The sequence below is a fragment of the Canis aureus genome, chromosome 4 (assembly GCF_053574225.1).
Source record: "Canis aureus isolate CA01 chromosome 4, VMU_Caureus_v.1.0, whole genome shotgun sequence".
Lineage (NCBI taxonomy): Eukaryota > Metazoa > Chordata > Mammalia > Carnivora > Canidae > Canis > Canis aureus.
The window spans coordinates 17432287-17454610 of NC_135614.1; the positions used below are offsets into that span (position 1 = coordinate 17432287).

The window sequence follows — 22324 nt, forward strand, 5'->3', positions numbered from 1 at the left end:
TGGGGCTTTCTTAGAGAAATAAGTAGTTCTTTCTTTTAAAATTCCTGTATAACAGGGATGCCTGGGTGGCTCAGCGTTGAGTGTCTGCCTTTGGCTCAGGGCATGATCCTGGAGTCCTGAGATCAAGTCCTGCAACAGGCTCCCCACAGGGAGCCTGCTTCTCCCTCTGCCTATGTCTCTGCCTCTCTCTCTGTTTCTCTCATGAATAAACAAAATCTTTGAAAAAAAAATCCCATATAACAAATTTAAATAAAAAACTAAAAAAATAAACTTCCCATATAACAATAATGATAAAAATATTTATTGAATGCTTACTCTGGGCCAGTCAGTTCCCCTGCATTATCTCCTTTTTTCCTCACAATAACCTGAAGAGGTAGACACTATTAGCTTTACTTCACACTGAGGACTGAGGACTTAGAGCAGTAGGACTGCTCCAAAGTTACATGGCTACTGCTCTGGGCAAATACAGACCTGGATGTGTCTCTCTATAGATCTTACACAGCTAAGGCCAATGCTTAGAAGTTGTCAGTACAAGGTCCCTGACCTTGTAAGCATTGTTATTAAGAAGTCATACAACGATAGTATGTTCGAGATGTGCTTCATGTTAATCTGGGTGGTGGGGAAGAAATGTGTGGATATATGAATAACATAAACATGGTCACATATTGAGTCTAAGTGAAGCTGGGAAAAGGTACCAGGAGGCCATGGTATTATTCTCTTTACTTCTGTATGTGTTTGAAATTTTATATAATTTCAGAAAGGTTGGTGATGGGTGTATACATCTATATAGTTATATATTCTATTTTTTAAATAGTTACATATTTTAAATTAAAATTAACTTTAAAGCCTTGACAAAGAAGAACTTCAGATATTCATATTTGTCCTTTCTGACACCCATGCACTTCGTCTCGCTGCTCTAGCTAGAATTTTGCCCTCAGTGGAGAGCAGCGAGGCACCATGGTGTTCCCAGTCACAGCCCTTGTATTTTCTTCTCAAGACAGGGACCGTATTTGCCTCTTCAAATATCATGGCATTTCTTCTGGTTTCCATACATGTAGATAGTGACACAGCTTCTGAAACGTCTATCTGAAAACGTTGGCCGACTTCCCTGTTTCTCACAGTTTGGCGATGGAGCTGCCACGGGGCGCACAGAACACCGTGAAACACAAGGAGCAGAGAGCAGGGGGCAGAGAATGGGATGGATTAGAAGAGCCAAGACAGACAGAGGCTCTTATTTAGAGATCAGAAACCAGTGTGAAAGTGGGAATTGAAAAAGGAGGAAGCAGAGACATCAGTTAAGCTATTTAAGGGAAAAAAGAGCCCAAAGTACATCGTAAAGGATAAAAATGTGGGCATTTATATCTTCATTAAGGAGCTTATTAATTAGAGTTGAGTTGTTAACTGGTTTATAGTTCCCTGGGACTAGGATGAGCCTCTAAGAGGAGCCCAGGCAGAGAGCCGCCAGGCTGGATAATTACCGTGGCTTGCCTTGGGATTTGCCCCAGCCTCATAGACAACTTAATATCTGGCAGCCAGGTGAACAGGCCTGGGCTGCTCTACCCACGTGGCAGGACAAATTCCCAGGCTCCTGGCCGGTTGCCAAAGTAGGCTCCTCCCTTCTTTTCTAGGAAGCAAGAGCAAAGCAGAGTTGTCTTCCCTGGAAATGGCCCAGGAGCTCTTCCTGAAGTGTAGAATGTTCTTTCCCAGACTCTAGGTGCTCCTAGGGACTCTGTGTCTCTAGATCACAGTGGCATGCCCAGGCACCACGCAAAGAGCGGTCCCACTAGCAAAGAGTGAGTGGTGTTTGTGGGCAGTTAGAACACAGCCATCCCACCTCCCCCCACCCCCCCACCCCCAGAAAAAGAACACAGCCATCCCTTTTTTTCCTCACTCTTGGCTCTGTCTCTCATTTGCGGTCTTGCACTTATCCATTGGGCTTGGTGATTTCATTTTATTTGGATCTTGACTCTTCAATTCTCCCTTCAAGGGAAAAAAGAATAGGCCAAGGGTGGCTGGAAGATAATGTCAATGTGGAAGCTCCTAGATAAAAAGTAAGAGAAAGGTGAGGAGATGCTTTGAAATGAGGGTGCATGTCCTACCTAAATACAATCAAATTACTGTTTCTTTTTTTATTTTTATTTTTATTTTTATTTATGATAGTCACAGAGAGAGAGAGAGAGAGAGAGAGAGAGAGGCAGAGACATAGGCAGAGGGAGAAGCAGGCTCCATGCACCGGGAGCCCGATGTGGGATTTGATCCCGGGTCTCCAGGATCATGCCCTGGGCCAAAGGCAAGCGCTAAACCGCTGCGCCACCCAGGGATCCCCCAAATTACTGTTTCTAAACAAACCCTGGCCTGGACAAATAGAACATACTTGAAAGTAGGTTTGTCCTGTGGGTCTGTCATTTAGAACTGCTGACATTGACTGCTGCTTTTGGAATCCACCCCGTGTTTTTGTGGGCATGTCCTCTGGGCCTACCGGGTCTAGGGTGAGGATGTGGGTGTGGTGTCTATGGTTCAGATCTGGGTAGGGAGTGTCCCATGATGAAGGTGCAGAGATTCTCTGTCTCAGTCCTGATCCTGATAAATCCCTAGAGTCTATGTGAGAGAGCGCATTTCTTGCCACACTGGCCTAATCAATCTTCAATTGTAAAGATGAACCCTGTCCCCTCCCCACATCTACATTTATTCTCCTCTGGATCTAAGTCTCTCCTTTTCCCCTGTGTAAAGACTGTTGCCTTGGTATCTTCTGGACACTAGTAAGTAATTAAATATGCTAATCTACACTAAGGTGCTAAAGGCTTAAAACTGCTGGTTTCAGAAGTTGTTCTTATGCCTCATGGAAGGGTTAAGGCTTAATGCTAAATAATACTCTCTGATCACAGATTCTCATATATTTTAGCACTAGGGCAGTGAATATGTTTTTTGGAAGTTTGGAGAAGTCAGGTGGTATAGTCTGCTGATTACCCAGCCTCCATTTTTACTTAACCGTCCTTTCTGGAGAGGTTAGGAAGCTAAAAACTTTATTTCCACTAGCTCTTTTACACCGTGGCTCTGGATGTGAAATAGATTCTTCCAAATAGATGCATTTATGCTGAGATACAGACAGTGGGAGGAAAGCAGAGGCCATTTTTTTCCCTGCCTCTTTTGTCTGTTTCTGCCAGCAAGCAAGGAAGGGGAAATGTGAGTTGTTTCTGCATCGGTATTCAATGTCTAACCTCAGGCTTCCTGAGTACTGAGGGACAGTTATGGCAGCGATGTCTTCTTGATCCCACTCCTTGATTCTTGGGCTCCAGCCACATGGATATGATTGATTTTGTATTTATATTGCCGGTGGCAGCCTCAGAGGTAGATCAGTTTTATGTGGTTCTGGGAGTCATTCCTGGAGGCCCATCTTAGAACCTGCTCCTTTAGCCCTTCCATCAAATCTGTAAACTCTGAATTTCCTGCATTAAAGCCCTCCCTGATCAAAACACCTAGAGTGCTTTATACTTGAGGTATGGAACCCTGTTAGATCTTTCAAGTGGTTTATATTAAACGGACTCCCAAATCGAGTCCTGTTACTAGAATCTAAATCTTAAGTTTGACTTGAAAATGAGGATGGAAATCGGGTCCCTTTCAAAGAAAAGACCATGCACCTGTGGGAACTGAGTGCCACGTCTATGGCATTGACTTGAGTTTTCACTAGACCCAGTGTCCCCCGCTGTGAATGTCACCAATGTCATAGAGGGGACTTAGGTCACTACAGATTGTAGTGACAGCCAGCACTTTGCTTTTCTTCCCTTTTCCCTTTGGCTTTCTTGGTGCTAGATGGCAATGAGGGTAGCTTTACTGGGTGAGGGGTATGTGTCTTCGCTCATTGCCTGGGTCTTCCTTAATCGTTGAGATAGATCAGTGAGGATAATGCAGTCCTCTTTCCTAGTGGGGAGTGTAGCTTGGTGTGGGAATAATTGAATTTGTAATGGGAAGGTGGAAGTGTTGTTTTGTGTTGAAATATTCATTTCTCCCATAACTGTTGAGTAAATGTAGCCATTAGTGTATGCATACAATCTTCCTTAATCCTCTGAGTATTCCAGCAGCAGGTAGACACTTCCTGCTGAGAAACATTTGAATGAGATGAGCATTTTTAAAAGAGCATGAATCTGTTTGCCATCTGGGGAGGCAGGAATTATTCTTCCGTGTTCAGCATGAATTTAGGTGAATTCAGGAGAGGGGTGCAGTGATGTTGCTCTACATTTTGGCTGCCTACTGAATTCAGCTTTCCTTGTAGCAGCTGCAGCTAAAGATACTCCTGATCAAACAATAGCTTAAAGGCAGAACATCATAGAAAGTGGGGGATTCCTCTCAGGCCTTTCGGACAAGAGATAGTCATAGGTGCATCTGTTTTTACACTGAAGGCATCATTTTCTTTTTCCAAGATGGCCCCGAAACCATTTTTAGTATTCGGTAGAAATTACTTCTTAAATATTTGGTTGCCTTACAGCAGATGACCTTACCTCACTCAGAGAGAACATCCCCACTCTTTCTCTATTTTCCCTCTATTCACTTGATTCTTTAACACTCATGTAAATGTAAATAAAATATCATTAACGTGCATTAAATAGTAACTCAGTTCTTATAATGAACTTTGCAGGTAGGTGCTATTATTTCCCCCATTTTTATAGATGGAAAAGCCCAGGAACAGAGAGATTAAGGAACTTACCTGTGGTCACATAGCTGGTAAACTAGGATTCAAAACCATGTAGTAGCTCCAGAGTTCCTGCTCTGAATACTGTGCCACAGACGGCTCACCTTTCCCTTCTTCATCTCAGAGAATGTGCCATCTTGTCTTCTCCACAAGATATGGGATGCTGTGTTTTGTATGGATTGTTCACTCCCTGAGGGGTCCCCATCAGGGGGGCCCAGGGAATAAAGTCTAGCCCCATCCTCTGTTCACCAGACTGTGTGTTCTGGTGTGCTGCACCCACTCAGAGTCTGATTTGGACTAAGGTGCTGTTGAGGAAAACAACAACTCGCTTTGAGGTCCACTCCTCCATCTACACACTAGATCCTACCCCTTTCCATCTCTTCCAAAACCTTGTGGCTTCAATGATATCCCAAGCATGGTGAAGCGTTTCACTTGATAATGACATGAAACTGTACTTCCTAATATCTATTCATCATCTGTATAAAAGCCTTTAGACATACTTCAAGACAGTGATAGCTTCTTTTGCCTCTACCACAGAACTAATATTTAAACCCTTTCATATCTTCATAGCCTTTTTCTGGAACTCTTTTGAAGTACTCTAAGTCCCCCAATTATAAAGCTGCTCAAGAATGAAAAGCAAAGTCACCATAAAAGTTAAAGTATTAATTAAACTATGGAAACCAACTGCCTTTTATAGCATTGTTTCTTTGAGAAAGTGTGTTCTGAGTTTCATTTTTGGATGCCTGGAGAGCTTTTCCCTCTAACCTAAGGAGTTGGGAATGTAAAGCAACTGGTGCTGACAATGAGGTGGTAGCTGTTTATGAGACTTGGCCATCTGCAGCTGGGTATTCACAGCTTGGTTCACCTCTTCCAACTGGCTTCCCAAATCCACTCTTGCCATTCTTCACATCATTCTTGACATAGGCAGCCAGACTGAGCTTTAAAAATGCAAGTGTGATTATGACACTCCTCTTCTTAAAATCCTTGAATGGCTTCTAATTGCTATTAGGATAAGATCCTTAACATGGCCTATGAAATGATCTGGCCACTGTCCAGCTCTTCAGCTGCATCTTGATCTGTTCTCCTCTGTCCCTGTGCTTTAACCATATTGGTCTCCTTTTAGTTAGTTTTAATGGCCTAAAATCTCCCTCACTATAGCTTCTTCATTTGTGCTCTTCCATTTACTCAAAATATTCTACTCCTTTCTCTTTACCTGGCCAACTGCTATTCATCCTTTAGATCTTCAACCTAAATGTGATTTTCTCAGAAAAAATGTTTTTTTGTACTCAAGGCACCATGTAGTTTTGCTTTGTAATACTTATTATAGGTTAAAATTAAATTTATTTAATGTCTCTTTTCCTGGGGAGGCTGTAACCTCTATTAGGTAGGGGCTATGTTTGCCTATTTTTTTTTTCCTTCTGGCACCTAATAAGTGTTGAATATATAGCTTTTCAATGAAAAAACTAACCAGATTTAACTTGCATATGTGACTGTTTTCTTTCCGCACTTAGACCTCAAATTGCCTGACGGCAGGGGCCATATCTTTACTCATTTTTATAGGGTCTAAATTGCCTAGCACAGGGTTTTGCAAATAGTGAAGCTCAATAAAGAATTGCTGGTTAATTAATTGACCCGTCAAGCTCAGATGAATTAGTTAAGGTGTAGAAAAATAAGGAAAAGGTCAGGATGAAATATATTGGGTCATTCTAATGACAGAGTGCAGTCTGGTGTTTCAAAGAACAGTGATATATTGGTCCCTGCTTATGTCCAATATCAACAATCTAGTAGATTATGCCCTATATTGAGCCTTCTATTTTCAACCTGACTGCTTGTTTAACTGATGATTTTTGTCTCCACTAAGTGTTTGGTTAGCATGGGTACAGGTCTTTGACCTGGGTTAGTAACAGCTGCTAATTGTCTTTCCTCTTTTGTTTCTGAGGGTAATTGGTATTTTTCATCAACTTGTTGAGATGCTGAGTAGTACCTGTAATAGGTAGCTGATCAGACACATTGTGATGATGGAAACCAGATGTCTCAGGTTTTTGTCTTCTAATTTATTGGTTTTGGATAGGAGCTGGTTTTTAATGCTCAGACCATACTTACTATCTCCACAGTTATCCATCTTTAATTCTTCCTCTTGGATTCTGTCCTGCCTCTTGTTCAGAGGGTCACAAATAAATTCTCCTATGCCTATTGATTCTGACTTGAATTAGGGAAGTACTACTCTTTTCTCCCTCTTCCCTTATACATTGAAAAAAAAAATCTCCCCTTTGCTGTGAAGAAAGAGGGAAGCTAAAAATAATGAGAATAGATTTTGCATCTTCTCTTGCTCTGTCTGAATTATCATCATCATCATCACATTCATTTTCAATACCATTTTGGCATATTGTCCTTTTTTTTTGGCATATTGTACTTTATGTTTATTTCAAATGCTTCTTTCCCAATCATTACCCAATTTATAGCTGAAAAATCATGGGTTCACAGAGGTCAAATGTCTTAGCTAATAGCTCATATGACCAGATAATGAGTGAAACTGGATATATTTTCCAGGACTTTACTGGTTGTAAGAAAAAAACTCAGTATATAGCTACTAGCATAAGAAAAAAAGAATATATTGCAAAGGGTGTGGAGTGCTTTACAGACTGGAAGAGATAGAGGGCCAGGTTAACTCTAGAGACTTTCAGAAGTGGAAAGAAACGTGAAGCCTGCAGGAACTTCTTAGTCTTTCTCATAGCTACTTCTTTTGGGGTACTGGTATGACAGAGCCAAATGCCCCCATGTAGTAGGGGACATGAGTGTCATGAGGGCGTATTATATGCCCTAGTATTCTCACATATTGTATGCAGTGTATACTTGTGCTCCATCCAAGAGTTGTGATCCTGCTGTAGACGTCTAACACTCATATGTTCATTATGGCAGATTTCCAGCAGATGGCACTCAAGTGTCTTTTCTAACAAAAATCAGTAAAATGATTTGAGGGCGGTACATTTTTCTATTTGCACAAGGGTGCCTTTGTGGGTACTGGAGACCTTGTCTTCCAGCAGCTCTGAGATTATGCTCTTACTCATAAAATCCAAAGAAGAAAGTGAAATCTTCCTCTTAAGCTCCAAGGATTGAAAGAACCCAGACAATAACTTTGATGGATCTGGCTTGGGTTCCATCATGAATTGATTTCTATGGCTGGGAGTAAGTTTTCATTACTGACCCTGCAGATGGCACAGTCCTCCCTATGACTCCCTAGTGTATATATATCCACACACACTCTTCTTTCACTATATAAAATCCCAACTGCTGCTCATGTAAAGTAGTGAATCCACATGTAATCACAAATACTCGCCCCTCCTTCAAGTATGGTATTTCAAAGTATCATCAACTATTGCATCTACTAACAGGCCCAGGGTCTTTGGAAGAAATGCCTTTCTCTCAGGTCAAATACCTCAAGATTTTGAATCCTGTGGAGCTTGGACTAAAAACCATTTCTAACCTATCCAAGATGCAACAATACAGGAAAAAGAGAGTAGCTAAAATAAAATTCCTGTTTGAAAAAGAGGAGGAAGCATAAGCAACATAAGTGGGACAACTCCAGAAAATATTCCATACTCCATTCAATGGGGCCAGTGAAGCATATCTATTTTTGGCTCACTGTCCTGTACTGTCCCCACAAAGCTTTGCCTTGATCATTTCTCTTCATGGCCACATAGACAAGGAGACAGCTCGTGGGAGGCTGTATTCTTCCAGAAGCCCAGCTGCTGTTATTATGGTTATAGGGACCCAGGAATTGCCTTAGAAATGGAGCAATTACAGCCTTCTAATTTGGGAGTTTCTTTAGCAAAACATCTCTTTTAAAGGGCTAGTTGGGGGGCACCTGGGTGGCTCAGTGGTTGAGTGTCTGCCTTTGGCTCAGGTCATGATCCTGGGGTCCTAAGATCAAGTCCTGCAACGGGCTACCCACAGGGAGCCTGCTTTTCCCTCTGCCTATGTCTCTACCTCTCTCTGTCTCTTGTGAATAAATAAATAAAATCTTTAAAAAAAATAAATAAAAGGCTAGTTGGCTGTCAATGTTGAGTTCATATTGATGAGGTCTGTTGATTTATAACCAACTAGAAATCATATTCAGTCATAAAATTTGACCCCAGACTCTGTCTTTGAAATTTATGTTTTCTGGAAACATACTCATAGACTTTGCCCATCCTCCTATGGCTTCTCCTAGGCCCCTGCCTCTAAGGCAACTGAAGCAATAAGTGGAGTTGGTAAAACAGAGCTCTGGCCCCTGTTTGCATCCCATTTATTTGCGCCTTATGATGTGAAAAATTACAACCCTATTTCAGAGGATTGTGCATGGCAGGGGTTGTTTGGGAGAAATCTGGGTGGTCTAGCTTTCCTCATTTCTAGGTTACTCCCAGGTATCCCCTCTCCTTTTTGGTAAAATGACTTCACTATAGGGCAGAAAACTCATCTTTAACAGTTTTGCAGGCAGCCTGGTCTTCTGACCTTTAGCAGCTTTGGATCACTAGCTATAGACAGAAAGGGCCTCTGTTTTAACAACACAGGTAGATATACATCTATCTTCTTATTTCCTATCCATTTTAAGAAATGCCATCTTGCATTGAGGCTTACTTTCCTTTTGAAGAAACTTGCTGAAGGCCATAGGCTGTGTCTAGCATGCTCTTATTTCTTAATATTTCTTAATATTTCTCTACCAAGCCACCAAGATGTTATCACAGTCTTTCTGCCCAGATACAACAGGTAATAGTTAACATGGACTTTGTTTTCATATCAGATGGATTGCCGTTTTCCCAGCTGGGAGTGGTGTGGGTTTGCCTGCCTCTACCTCCTATCATCCAAGCCCATTCTACTTTTAAGTCTCTGCCATCTGTATCACTCGGCTTCCTGATGCTGGTGTCTGCATTAGTCTTCTTTGGGTTACTAGTGACAAGACCTCAAGTGTAACTAGCTTAAGAGAAAAAGGCACAGAGGAGAATTATTAGAAGGGTCTTGGGTAGCTCACATGAAAGCTACAGGGAGAGGCAGCTCTGGAGACTTGTGTGACAGGGATTGGGGGATTGACTCTTTGTATCTATCTTGTATTCCAGATTCTCTCTGCATATTGGCTTGTTTGCTCAAACTCTTCCTCATGGCTGGATGATGTTCTGGTCACATCCTCACACCTCACAAACAAAGCAGGAAGATGGTACCTTCCCTTCCTGCTCTAGGAGAAAAGTACTGTAGAAGGGCTCTGACCAGTTGTTAGGGCGGGGGGGGGGGGGTGAGGGGGGTGAGTGAAGTCGGCATCACTTAACTAACTCCCTGGCCTACTTTTCAGGTGTTGGGATCTCTAATGTAACAGATGTTGGGAACTCATACTGTAATGGTAGTAGCTGAATTCTTAGTGTCTTGTTTGTTTTCATGGGTGTTATCATTAAATACCCCAGTACTTTTGAAAACACACCTGAGGAACTGATAATTTCCTTTTGATAGTAGATATAAAAACCATTATCCATTATCTTCAGAGACATCCAACTCTCTTTAAAGATACTGCCAACTTTTCTGGCTGATACCATCCTTCAATTTTGGAAAAGCAGTCACGTTCTGCCCAAATTATGCTTTTGACGAATGTGATCTCTGGCTATTCAGCTGGGATGGTGATCTACAGAGACAGCAGTTGAAATGGCCAATCACGCTTGTGTGCATGTGTGTGATTAACAGCAGGTGCTGAGGATGTCAGAGCTGGCAAATTGGAGTCTTCTTTTTCCTCACCTTAGTGATACTTTAGGTTTCCCTGGAACTGAAATTTCTGCGGAAAGATAAACTTTGTCACAAACAGCTGCTCACAGGATATTTAGAAAAGGATGCTTTGTGGTTGCTTTTTAAAGACATGTTTCCTGTCTTTCTTTCTAGCTTGCCTATGAACCCTTTGGGATCAGGGACCAGTGTTTATAAGTTATTTATGTACCCGCTCTTCCTGGAACAGTTTTGTGTTCACAGAGGTATTTGGCCAGATATGTTTGGAGGGTTGTTATTATGAAGGCACGTGAAGAAGTCAGATATTGGCATCACTAGCTTTAAAAACTATACAGAAAAGGCTTTTTAATCTCAAGTGCCCAAGCAATTTTGGCTGCAGAATAAACGTTGATCTTAGAGACAGTAGCTTTCTGAGTTCTAGTTTTGTTTTCCTACTTTGACTGATTTTTTTGAGCAAGAATATTTATTAAATTAACAAACATTTTATTGAGTGAGCATTATGTGCTGGGGGCCTGGAGGTAACAGCAGACCTGATAAAGTCCCTTCCCTCATGGAGCTTTCCTCCCTGCTCCCTGTGGGAGAATACAGAATACAAGTAAGATAATAAGCTAGTCAATTATAGATGATTAGAAATCCCATGAAGAAAGGATGGTATGATAGAGAGTAACTGGGGAAGCCTTTTAAGTTGGGAGGAAAGGGGTGAGATTCATGGGAGTTAGGAATGTAGCCTCTGGGATAAGTCAGATTTGAATTTGAACTTCAGTTGCTTCCACTTCCCATCTGTGTGTCCTAAGGAGAGTAACATAACATCTCTGAATCTAAGTTTTTTTCCACTTAGACTACATGGGGCTATCTACCTACTATATAAGGTTGTTGTAATGATTAAATTAAAATGCATATAAAATACATACTATGTATGTACTTACTATTGTGTATTCTGGCCATTGTCCCCTGGATTGTGACAAAGTGATTGTGAATGTCTATTCTACAAATCACTTATTCTACAAATCACAAATCATCTAGAATCACAAGTTCTAGATTTCTATGATTTTTGTGGTTCCAAGTTTCTTTCTTTAAAAAAGGAAAGAAAAAAAGTAGCCTCTCTGATTACTTTCCAGGTTCCAAAGGCTTTCAGTGAAATGGAAGATGGATAATTGTCATTTCTACTTAACTCTGCAGTCTTCTGAGCTGAGTGTCTTTAAATAGGAAGCAGCCATAAATCTTGCAAAGTTCAAAATCCGTTACCTAGGGAGATGGTTAATGTCTCCCATCTTGAGGTATAATTATCTTTTTAAGAACAGAGTTGGCTAAAGAAAGCCGTGGTTGATTAAAAAAAATTCCAAATCAACCATTAAATCAACAGTTGCTCTTACTTTAATTCATTGCATATGGTTCCAGGTGTGGGTGTGCCAAATCAAAGGATTTGTGGGATGAGCAGACCCAGATTTCTGTTTCTCTAAATATTTACATGTAAACAGATTAGAATGGATAGTTTCTTATACCACACTATTCAGGGACCACCTCCACTTGTGGCAGGGCTAAGATGCCAAGTCCCAGTAGTCTGAAAGGCAGAGCACATTGTAGAACTCTAGACCAAGAGGCAGATACCATGTGTTCTATTCCCAGCCACTTGCTTATTGTGTGAATCTGTTCATCCCTTTTCCTTCCTTGCAAATATTTTAGGCATTCCATCTGCATATTAGCTATGAAATAAATTCCACAGGGGCTGAAATCTCTGCCTTGTAAAGCCTCTTTGGTTTCAAAGCATTGTCCCTGGAAGGCTTTTGCCTAAAAGTTTATGGAGGAAATAGCTTGTAAAAAAACTAATTTCGTTCATCAATATACTACAATTGGAAGTTAAGGATGTCAACCATCCACTTTTGCTATGTATTTGAGTTATTGTCAATCAAGAACAATCTGGGCCATATGGGTTTGAAATGATGCTTTGTTAATTGCCCAATAATTGCTGCCTTCCCCAGTATTGTTTGGATATATTTGATTTAACTGTGTTGAAGGACATAACTTGGACCAGAAGATCAAATGGGACTTCCTAGTCTCCCCCTACTCACCACCCTCTATCTCCCCTACCCATGAAATTCAGGGCAGCTGGATGCAGATTAGGGCTGATGTGATTTACCCACTTAGTCACTGGCATGGAAGCTGGAAAGTGGTAGGGACAATTCCTAGTGGGCCAGCTGCATTGTGACAAAAAGGAAAGGAGAGGGGAGTGTAGATGGAGGTAGGGGAAAGAGTGGTGGGGAGAGAGAGAGAGAGAGAGAAAGGGAGAGAGAGATTGAGGGGGAGAGGGGAGAGGTAGAGAGAAAGGGATTTCCTTTTATGATTTTGAAGCCTCTCAGTAGTTCTTGGAGTTTCTGAGGGGAGAAGGTCACTTTCTATGCCAAAGGGAAGAGCTGCTTTTGGCAGGCTGATTTTTTTTTTTTGAAGGAGACATTTTGCTACCCCATTTTAATAACATGGGAAACTGAGGCCTAGAGAGAGTGAGCTACTTGTCCAGCAAGGTCACAGGCAGGTAAGAAGCAAAGCGAAGGCTCAATCCCAAGCAGGTGAATTCCAGTGGACTTGCTGTTGGACATTTGAAGGGCTTCTTGGTCAGGTATGGCTTCCCACAGGGGGTTCATCTTGCCATTTCAACACCAGCTTTCAGCAAATGCATGGAGGTCTCCTGACTGCTTAATCAGTTCTGAGGCTTATGTGCTCTGCTGCCTTCTCAGTGTCTCTGGCTCTCAGCTTCTGTAGAAGCAGCTCGAGGTATCTAGTATAGAAGGAGCCTCAGAAGCCATCAGGACAAATCCTCTCATTCTTACAGGTGGGAGAAACTACGGCAGGGGGCAGCAGAATGATTCGGTCAAAGTTACTCCAAGATCGAGCAGGAGAGCCGTAGCAAGATCTCAGTGGAGTTAAAAATTGTGGTCACTTTCTTCTCTGCACTATAGCTCTCAAGCTTCATCTTGTCCTGTTAACTGGCAAAGCTCAGGATTCTTTTCTCATTTTCATTTTCATTTTCTTCATGAGTCCAAGTCCTGAGGTGTGCTATACTTGCACCCTATACTTTGCTATACTTTGCACCCTAACTGCTATACTTTGTCCTCTTAGGTTGTCTCATTCTCCAGTACTTTCTCACCTTGACCCTCTCCTCTGATGCACCTGCCCCATCATCTGTGTCCTCAGCCTTCTATCTAATCTCTAGAACTAGTTTCTCCTCTGATGTTCACATTTGGTTATGGTAAACATTTTTTATAGTAATCTTTGAAGCCTTAATAACAAGTTATGATGTATATGAAAACATCAATTTTCAAGCAAGTGGGGAACATGTTTTGCTCAGAAAATTTATCTGCCCCTCAAATCACGTACAGCCTGCTCTGCCTATACACAGAATCACAGTTGACCATGATCATCTCCCATAGCTAGATTTTATCCTTATCTGGATCTCTGACAGACCGAATCAAAATGATGCAAAAGTCCTTTGAGGAACAAGAAAGTCTCTTCTCTTCAATATGATAGCCTCTGATTTAGTGTGAGAAGGATTGGAGATGTCTAGTGTCCAAGAGAGAAACTATCTGGCAGGCATGATATCTGCTTATATTTGAAATGCTGTTATTTAGAGAGGAGTTTGTTCTTTTTTTATCTAAAAGGTATGAGTTAAAGAGGGCTGGATTGGGAGCTTTTCCTAGACTGACTTACAGACAGGGAAAGCTCTTCATCCAGGGACTAGACTCCTTAGCTTGCTGCCCTTGAAGATGTTTAAGCAGACGCTAAATGACTCCATGCCTCAGTGCTGTAGGATGCCTCCTGTGTGTGGAATAAGGTTAGACTAATGACTTCGGGGGTCTCTTCCCATGCTGAGATCTAATGGCTTTTTAGTGCCTCCTCTCCTCTACTAGTTGTATCTACTGCTCAAGGTCTGAGGAACATTTGAAGAAAAGGACTAAATGCTTCAGACTTCCACAATTGCCAGATTTCTTAGCTTTGTTAAAGGCAAAACAACTTTGACAGTTGGCTTGTGTGATGCTAGAATAAGCTTTTAGGGAACTGGTAAACCAAGACCTACTGTCTTCATGTTAAAATGGTGCTCTGGGATGGCAAAATGTTGAGAAAATTCATGTCAGCCTGCATGATTGGCTGACTGGTTTTGATGGCTACAGTCTCCAGTTCTTACATCGGAGTCAATTTTTATATAAACTTTTAATAGTTGAAGTATGTATGTAGGGATATATTTACAAGTCTTAAGTATGCAGCTTGATGAACTATCATAAAGTGAATATGGTTTTATCATTGCCATGTAGATCAAGAAATAGATGACCCAGGAATAGAACTGTACCCCAAAAGCTCTTCCTACTTGTGTTCTTTACTGGTCTCTCCTACTTGTGTTCTTTACTGGTCTCTCTCCCATCATCTTCTCCCCAGAGGTAACCATATCCTGATTCTAACATTATAGGTAGCTTTTGCCTGTTTTGAGCTTTATATATTCACACCACAAGCAAATAAACATCCTCATTGTTCCACATTCTTTGTATTTTTTATGGCACCTGGTATTACTGTGTCTTTTTACCTCAGCCACTTTGGCGTACTGAGGTCATTCCAGTTTGAAAATTTGCATTTCCCTGATAACTAATAAAGTTGAACATCTTTGCTAATGTTTGTTGGCAATTCAAATATCCTCATTTAAAAAGTACCTGTTCATATCTTTTGCTCGATTTTCTAGTGGCTTGTCTGTATTTTTTCTTTGATGTGTAGACATTCTTTGTGTTTCTGTCTATGGTATGAGATAAGGGTCAGGTCCCCCGCCAACATACCCCATAAAAATATCCAATCTACTCAGTATCGTTATTGAAAGTAAAAAATTTTCCCTGCTGCTGTGCAGTGCCACCGTTGACATAAGTCAATTCTCCACAAAACTGTGGGCCTATTTCTGGACTTTCTCTTCTGCTTCAGTGGTCTATTTGTCTATTCTGTCTTAACTACTACAGCTTTATAACTCTTGATATAACTCCAGTTTTGATCTTCTTCAAGATTTTCTTGGTTATTCTTGGCCTTTTGCATTTCCACATAAAATTTTGAATCAGTTGTCAATTTCTATAATTAAAAAAAATCCTGCTGGGATTTGGAGATGACTGATATCTTTACACCCTTAACTCTTCCAATCTATGCTTGCTAAGTTTCTATATAGAGGTCTTCTACTCCACTGGATTCATTCCTAGGTTTTTATGTTTTTTTTAAATGCAGATATCATTTAAAATATTATTTTCTATTTGATGGTACATATAATTAATATTACTATTAATTTTTAAATTAACATTTTATCTGGGTAACTTGGTAAATATGCTTATTAATTACAATAAATTATCTGTAGATTCTTTTGTATTTTGTACCTACACATAATAATGTTTGCAAATAGTGATAGCAACTCTCTTTTTTAAGTCCTTCTACCATTCTTTTTTCTGTTTTTATTGAAGTATAATTAATATGCAGTGTTATATTCATATCAGGTATACATATCATGTCTATACATTTCACAGTGCTCATGGTAAATGTACTCTTACTCCTGTATTTCACTCATCTCCCCACCAACCTCCCCTCTAGCAGCCACTAATTTGTTCTTTGTATTTAGAATTTGTTGTCTCTTTTTTTCTCTGTTTTGTTTCTTAAATTCTACATGTAAGTGAAATCATATGGTATTTGACTTTCTCTGAATGGCTTATTTCACTTAGCATTATACCCTCCAGGTTCATCCATGTTGTTACAAATGGCAAGATTTCTTTTCTTTTTTTTCTTTTTTCAAATTTTTGTTTGAATTCTAGCTAGTTAACATACAGTACAATGTTGGTTTCAGGAGCAGAATTCAGTGATTCATCACTCACATACAACACCTGGTGCTCATTACAAGTGCCCTCCTTACTATCCATCACCCATCTAGCCCATTTCCCCCCACCTCCCTCCATCAATCTCTGTTCTTTATCTTTTAAGGGTCTCTTATGGTTTGATACTCCCTCTTCCCCTCCCCCCATATGTTCATCTTTATTGTTTCTTTTTATTTTTTTTTCAATAAGAAGCACCTGAACAGTTTATTAGGGTAAAAGATGTCTTTTAAAAAATTAATTCATTATTTAAACAATTTTATTTTTATTTAATTCAACTAACTAATATATAGTACAGTACAAAGTGCTAGTTTCAGTGATTCATCAGTTGTATATAACACCCAGTGCTTGTTACATCATGTGCCCTCCTTAATACCTGTCACCCAGTTATCCCATCTCCTCCCTCCCCTCCAGCACCCCCCAGTTTGTTTCCTATGGTTAAGAGTCTCTTATGGTTCATTTCCCTCCCTGATTTTGTATGTTTGTGTGTATTTATTTATGCTCTGATGCTCTCACAGAGAGAGAGGCAGAGACATAGGCAGAGGGAAAAGCAGGCTGCCTGTGGGGAGCCCTATATAAGATTCGATCTCAGGATCCTGGGAGCCCAAGGCAGCTGCTCAACCACTGAGCCACCTAGATGCCCCTGTTCTTGTTTTATTCCCCCACATCCACTATGCTCATCTGTTTTGTTTCTTAAATTGCACATATGAGTGAAATCATATGGTATTTGTCTTTATTCTGACTGACTTATTTCACTTAGCATAATACACTCTAGCTCCATCCACATTGTTGTGAATGGCAAGATTTCATTCTTTTTGATGACCGAGTAATATTCTATTGTGTATATATATCACATCTTTTTTATTCATTCATCAGTCAGTGGAAATTTGGGCTCTTTCCATAGTTTGGCTATTGTTGATAATGCTGTTATGAACATGGGGTGCATGTACCCCTTTGTAACCATATTTTTGGATCCTTTGTATAAATATCTAGTAGTGAAATTGCTGGCTCATAGGGTAGTTTTATTTTTAACTTTTTGAGGAACCTCCATACTGTTTTCCAGAGTGGCTGCACCAGTTTTCACTCCCACCAACAGCGCAAGAGGGTTCCCTTTTCTCCACATCCTCACCGACACATGTTGTTTCCTATGTTGTTAATTTTAGCCATTCTGACAGGTGTGAGGTGGTATCTCATCATGGTTTTGATTTGTATTTCTTTGATGATGAGTAATGTTGAGCATCTTTTCATGTGTCTGTTAGCCATCTGGATATCTTCTTTGGACAAATATCTATTAAGGTCCATTTCTTTTTTTTTTTAAAGAGATTTTTATTTATTTATTCATGAGAGACACAGAAAGAGAGGCAGAGACATAGGCAGAGGGAGAAGCAGGCTCCCTGCGGGGAGCCTGATGTAGTACTCCATTCCAGGACCCTGGAATCATGACCTGAGCTAAATGCAGCTGCTCAACCACTGAGCCACCCATGTGCCCCTCATGCCCATTTCTTAACTGATTTTTTTTTGTCTTTTGGGTGTTGAGTTTGACAAGTTCTTTATAGATTTTGGATACTAATACTTTATCAGATATGTCATTTGCAAATATATTCCCCCATTCTGTTGTCTGCCTTTTAGTTTTGCTGATTCTTTCCTTCAATGTTCTGAAGATTTTTATCTTGATGAAGTCCCAATAGTTCATTTTTGCTTTTTATTTCCCTTGCTTCTGGAGATGCGTCTACTAAGAAGTTGCTACAGCTAAGGTCAAAGAGGTTTCTGCCCATGTTCTTCTCTAGGGTTTTGATGGATTCTTGTCTCACATTTAGGTCTTTCTTCCATTTTGAATTTATTTTTGTCTATGTTGTAAGAAAATGGTACAGTTTCACTCTTCTGCATGTAACTGTCCAATTTTCCCAGCACGATTTATTGAAGATAATATTTTTTCCATTGGATATTCTTTCCTGTTTTGTTGAAGATCAATGGACCAAAAATTTGTGGTCCATTTCTGGGTTTTCTCTTCTCTTCTACTGATCTATGTATCTGTTTTTGTGCCAGTACTAGACTGTCTTGATGATTACAGTTTTGTAATAGAGCTTGAAATCAGGAATTGTGATACCTCCAGTTTTCTTTTTCAGGATTGCTTTGGCTATTCAGGATCTTTTGTGGTTTCATATAAATTTTAGGATTGTTTATTATAGCTCTGTTAAAAATGATGGTGGCATTTTGATAGGGACTACATTAAATGTATAGATTGATTTGGACAGTATAGACATTTTAACAATGCTTATTCTTCTAATCCATGAACACAGAATGCTTTTCCAACAAATGGCAAGATTTCATTCTTTTTTATGACTGAATAATATTCTTTTATATATATATATATATATATATATATATATATATATATATATATGATAATCCTTTTGGACAAACTAAAAGGTACAGAAATGTAATGAATGAATGTGGGATTTGTTAGAAAATTTAAACTCTGGTTTTCTCTGATATATATATCTCATCTTCTTCATGCATTCATCTATGAATGGACACTTGGGCTACTTCCATATGTTGGCTATTGTAGATAATGCTGCAATAAACATATGGGTGCATATATCTTTTTCAAATTAGTGTTTTTGTTTCCTTTGGGTAAATACCCAGTAGTGGAATTACTAGATCATATAGTAATTCTATTTTTAATTTTTTGAGGAACCTTCACACTGTTTTCCACAGTGGCTGCACCAATTTGCATTCTCATCAACAGTATACATCTTCACCAACACTTGTTATTTCTTGTGTTTTTGATGTTAGCTTTTTTGATGTTAGCTATTTTGTTAGTTATCATACCAGAGAGGAGAAGATATTTGCAAATAATATATTAAATGATAAAGGGTTAATGTCCGAAATACTTAAAGACATTATACAGCACCAGAAAAATGAATAATCTGATTAAAAAATGAGTAGAAGCCCTGAATAGACATTTTTCCAAAGAAGACACATGATGGCCAGCAGACACATGAAAAGATGCTCCATTTCACAAATCATCAGGGAAATGCAAATTAAAACCACAATGAAATCTCACTTAGTTCTTTCCTTCCTTCCTTTCTCCCTTCTAGCCTGCCTTCCTTCCTTCCTTCCTTCCTTCCTTCCTTCCTTCCTTCCTTCCTTCCTTCCTCTGACTAGGATCTCTAAATAAAAGTAGTGATAGAGGTCTTTCTTTTCTCATTTCTAATCTTAGAGGGAAGCCTTCAACATTTCAGCATTAAGTGTGAATATTTGGAGTAGGTTTTTTTATTCCTTTCTTTCATTCTTTTTTGGTAAATACCCTATATCAGTTTAAGGAAATTCTATTTATAATTTGCTGAACTAAGGTCTTCTGACACCAGTCTCTAAAATCTTAGTTTTGAGTTTTATACAATTTTCATTTATCTGTTGTAAACACAATTTGGCATTTGGCAAGTTTCAGTATTTGCATTTTTGGAGAGAGTAGGGGAGCATCAACACTTGTGCCTCCAAATATTGCCTGCTATTGGTGTTATGGGAGCATGTCCGGTGTGACTGATAGAATTTGTTCAGTACCTTTCTCACTTTTGCCTGTTCGTGTTTTCAAAGCAAGTTCCAACTCCACAAACATTCTTTGACTGTATTTTATACTGCATATTTGTATTAATATTTTTATGTTCTCCTAATATATGAGGTCATTTTCTTTATTATTTTATTGCTCTAGATGTTCAGGAGGAGGGAAATGGAGAAGATTCTTCTAGGTCAAAGAGCAGGTGAGTACAGAGATGACACTTCCAGGCAATGATCCTAACTCTCTATCCAGTACTACCCCAAAGCTGAGACATTGTCCCTCTTAAGCCTGCTAATTGTTTTTGCTTTTTATTTTTTAAATAAAAATCTTATGACAGCCTTAAATTCAAATTTAAAAAGAGAAAGAAAAAAACCCACTGTAATTTCTCCATGAAAGAGTTGCCTCTCTTAATTTTTGTGTTTTTCACTACTCTTTTATTACATACTTGTTAAGTTGATGTGCTTTAGAAATGATAATCCTTTTGGACAAACTAAAAGGTACAGAAATGTAATGAATGTGGGATTTGTTAGAAAATTTAAACTCTGGTTTTCTTTCTTGGAAAAATCATAGTGGTGATAGCTATTGGAATATTCACAGACTTCTTTCTATTTTGATGAAGTGGTTTTGGTGTAAATTATTTTATCTTGATTTTACTCTGGGGCTTTTAGAATTAGATTTTGCTGTAGTCAGCTTTGATTTAACGCTTGTATGCATTACAGGTATTAGAAAAAAAATCCCATTCGCCCAAAAGTCTTTGGAGCACCAGCAAACTAATTAAAGCTACCCAGCTCAGTAAATCCATTTTCGATTATCAGTAACACAGTGAATTCTTTTTTTAAGCTCAAAGTTTGCTTGTACTTAAGGAAAAAAACCAATCTATCATACACAGTGTTTGTTGTTCACTCAGTGCACCTGTAGATTTAGAAGTTTTCCATTTCCAATGATTAAATCTTAGTCATTTGAAAAAAAAAAATAGAAGTATTTCAGTATCTTTTTAATGCAAAAGACCATGGGTTAGCTCGGATGGCTAAAATGTCCAAGGACATGGATTTGAATAGTGGGTAGACAACTAATTGGCTTTGTTTATTTCATGACCTTACAGTCAGTTCTTACTGAACGAATTTGTTAGTAGTAATGAAATGCCTACCATTGTCACATAGAAATGTTTGATGTGATTTTATAATGTAATTCTATGTTTCTTAGTTATTAATCAAGCAAAAGTGTGGTTGGGCCATTGTAAATGCATCTGTAAGTATAGAGAATACATCTTAATTCTCAATACACTGGATGTTGGTTTAGTGGTGACATTGTATTCAAAGGGATCAGGAAGTACTTGTTCTGGTCCCTTTTTTGTCACTAATTAAAAACAGGGCAAACACTTTCCGAGCCTAGATTTCCTAGTTGGTACAATGAAGTTAATAATACTTGCTCAATTTATCTTCCAGATTGAAGTGAAAGTCAAAATAGAAACTGTAAGTGTGTACACTCTTGATTAGGATTCTGATGATAGACATGGCTTTGATCTTCAGTCCTTCACGTTGTTTGATGTACATTTGGTGATTTCTCTGAGGCATAAGGGAGTATTCAGTGATACTTGTAAACTAGTGAATAGGTCAGAAACTAAGGACTGAGGAGGGAGTGTGGGATGGCAGGTGACTGTGAAATCTCTGGATCCGATGTCTACACAGGTTAGAAGTAAGCTTGTAAAGAGACTCAATAGTTGCTTTGACATTGTACCAGGATCTCCCCTGTGTTAACCTGGAGATTAAAACCAACTAAGTATCTCCAAACCTTTCCCTGCCGATGATATACACTTCCTCAACTGTGCGTTTGTCATCAGAGCTCTTTTGAAGATCAAAAAAATAACAGAGATTTGAAACTCTTCTCTCCTTCCTGACTTTTGAACACTTTACTGAACTAATGGTGCTCGACTAAGCAGAGAGCAGCAGGAAACAGAAGAAAAAGGAACCAAGAGTCTAAGTTCTCTACCACCAAGATAGACAATTTTTCATTTGTTTACAAGTTTGTTGTTGGCTCAATTTGTTTGTTAATTCATTCAAAATCAATCAAGAACCTATTATGGACCTAGTTGTGTGTTCAGTGCTCTGTTTTCAAACATGGGTATCTCTGTCTTGCATCCAATGAGGGAGGTCAATTTGGAAATAAATGTAGCAACTCTGACTTCTTTTCTTGTCTGTGTAATTGGGGTTGATGATGTTAACTCCTCAACTTTAGTTTCCATAATTTCTGGTGATGAGATCCCACATTTGGTTTAGGAAGCTGCCCTTACACAACCTTTGGTCATGTAATTTGGGTAGGATTGACCTCTGGGGCTCTGGCATCAGATTGATTTAAGACAACCATTTGTCCCAGTTCTCCACTGTGCAGTGGGAACGTAACTCAGCCAGTATTTATGACACACTGAAAGACATACATAGATGTTTTCTGAGAAAGATGAAC

The 22324-nt window shown here is 39.4% G+C and overlaps 1 long non-coding RNA gene across 1 annotated transcript in view; it reads left to right on the top strand.

The window, feature by feature from the left end:
* Positions 1–22031, top strand: part of LOC144311812 (uncharacterized) — a 70514-nt gene extending 48483 nt beyond the window's left edge. The window contains exon 3 of the long non-coding RNA XR_013377325.1: positions 20018–22031. This is a non-coding gene — a long non-coding RNA (uncharacterized LOC144311812). The remainder of the gene's footprint in view (positions 1–20017) is intronic.
* The last annotated feature ends 293 nt before the right edge of the window (positions 22032–22324 follow it).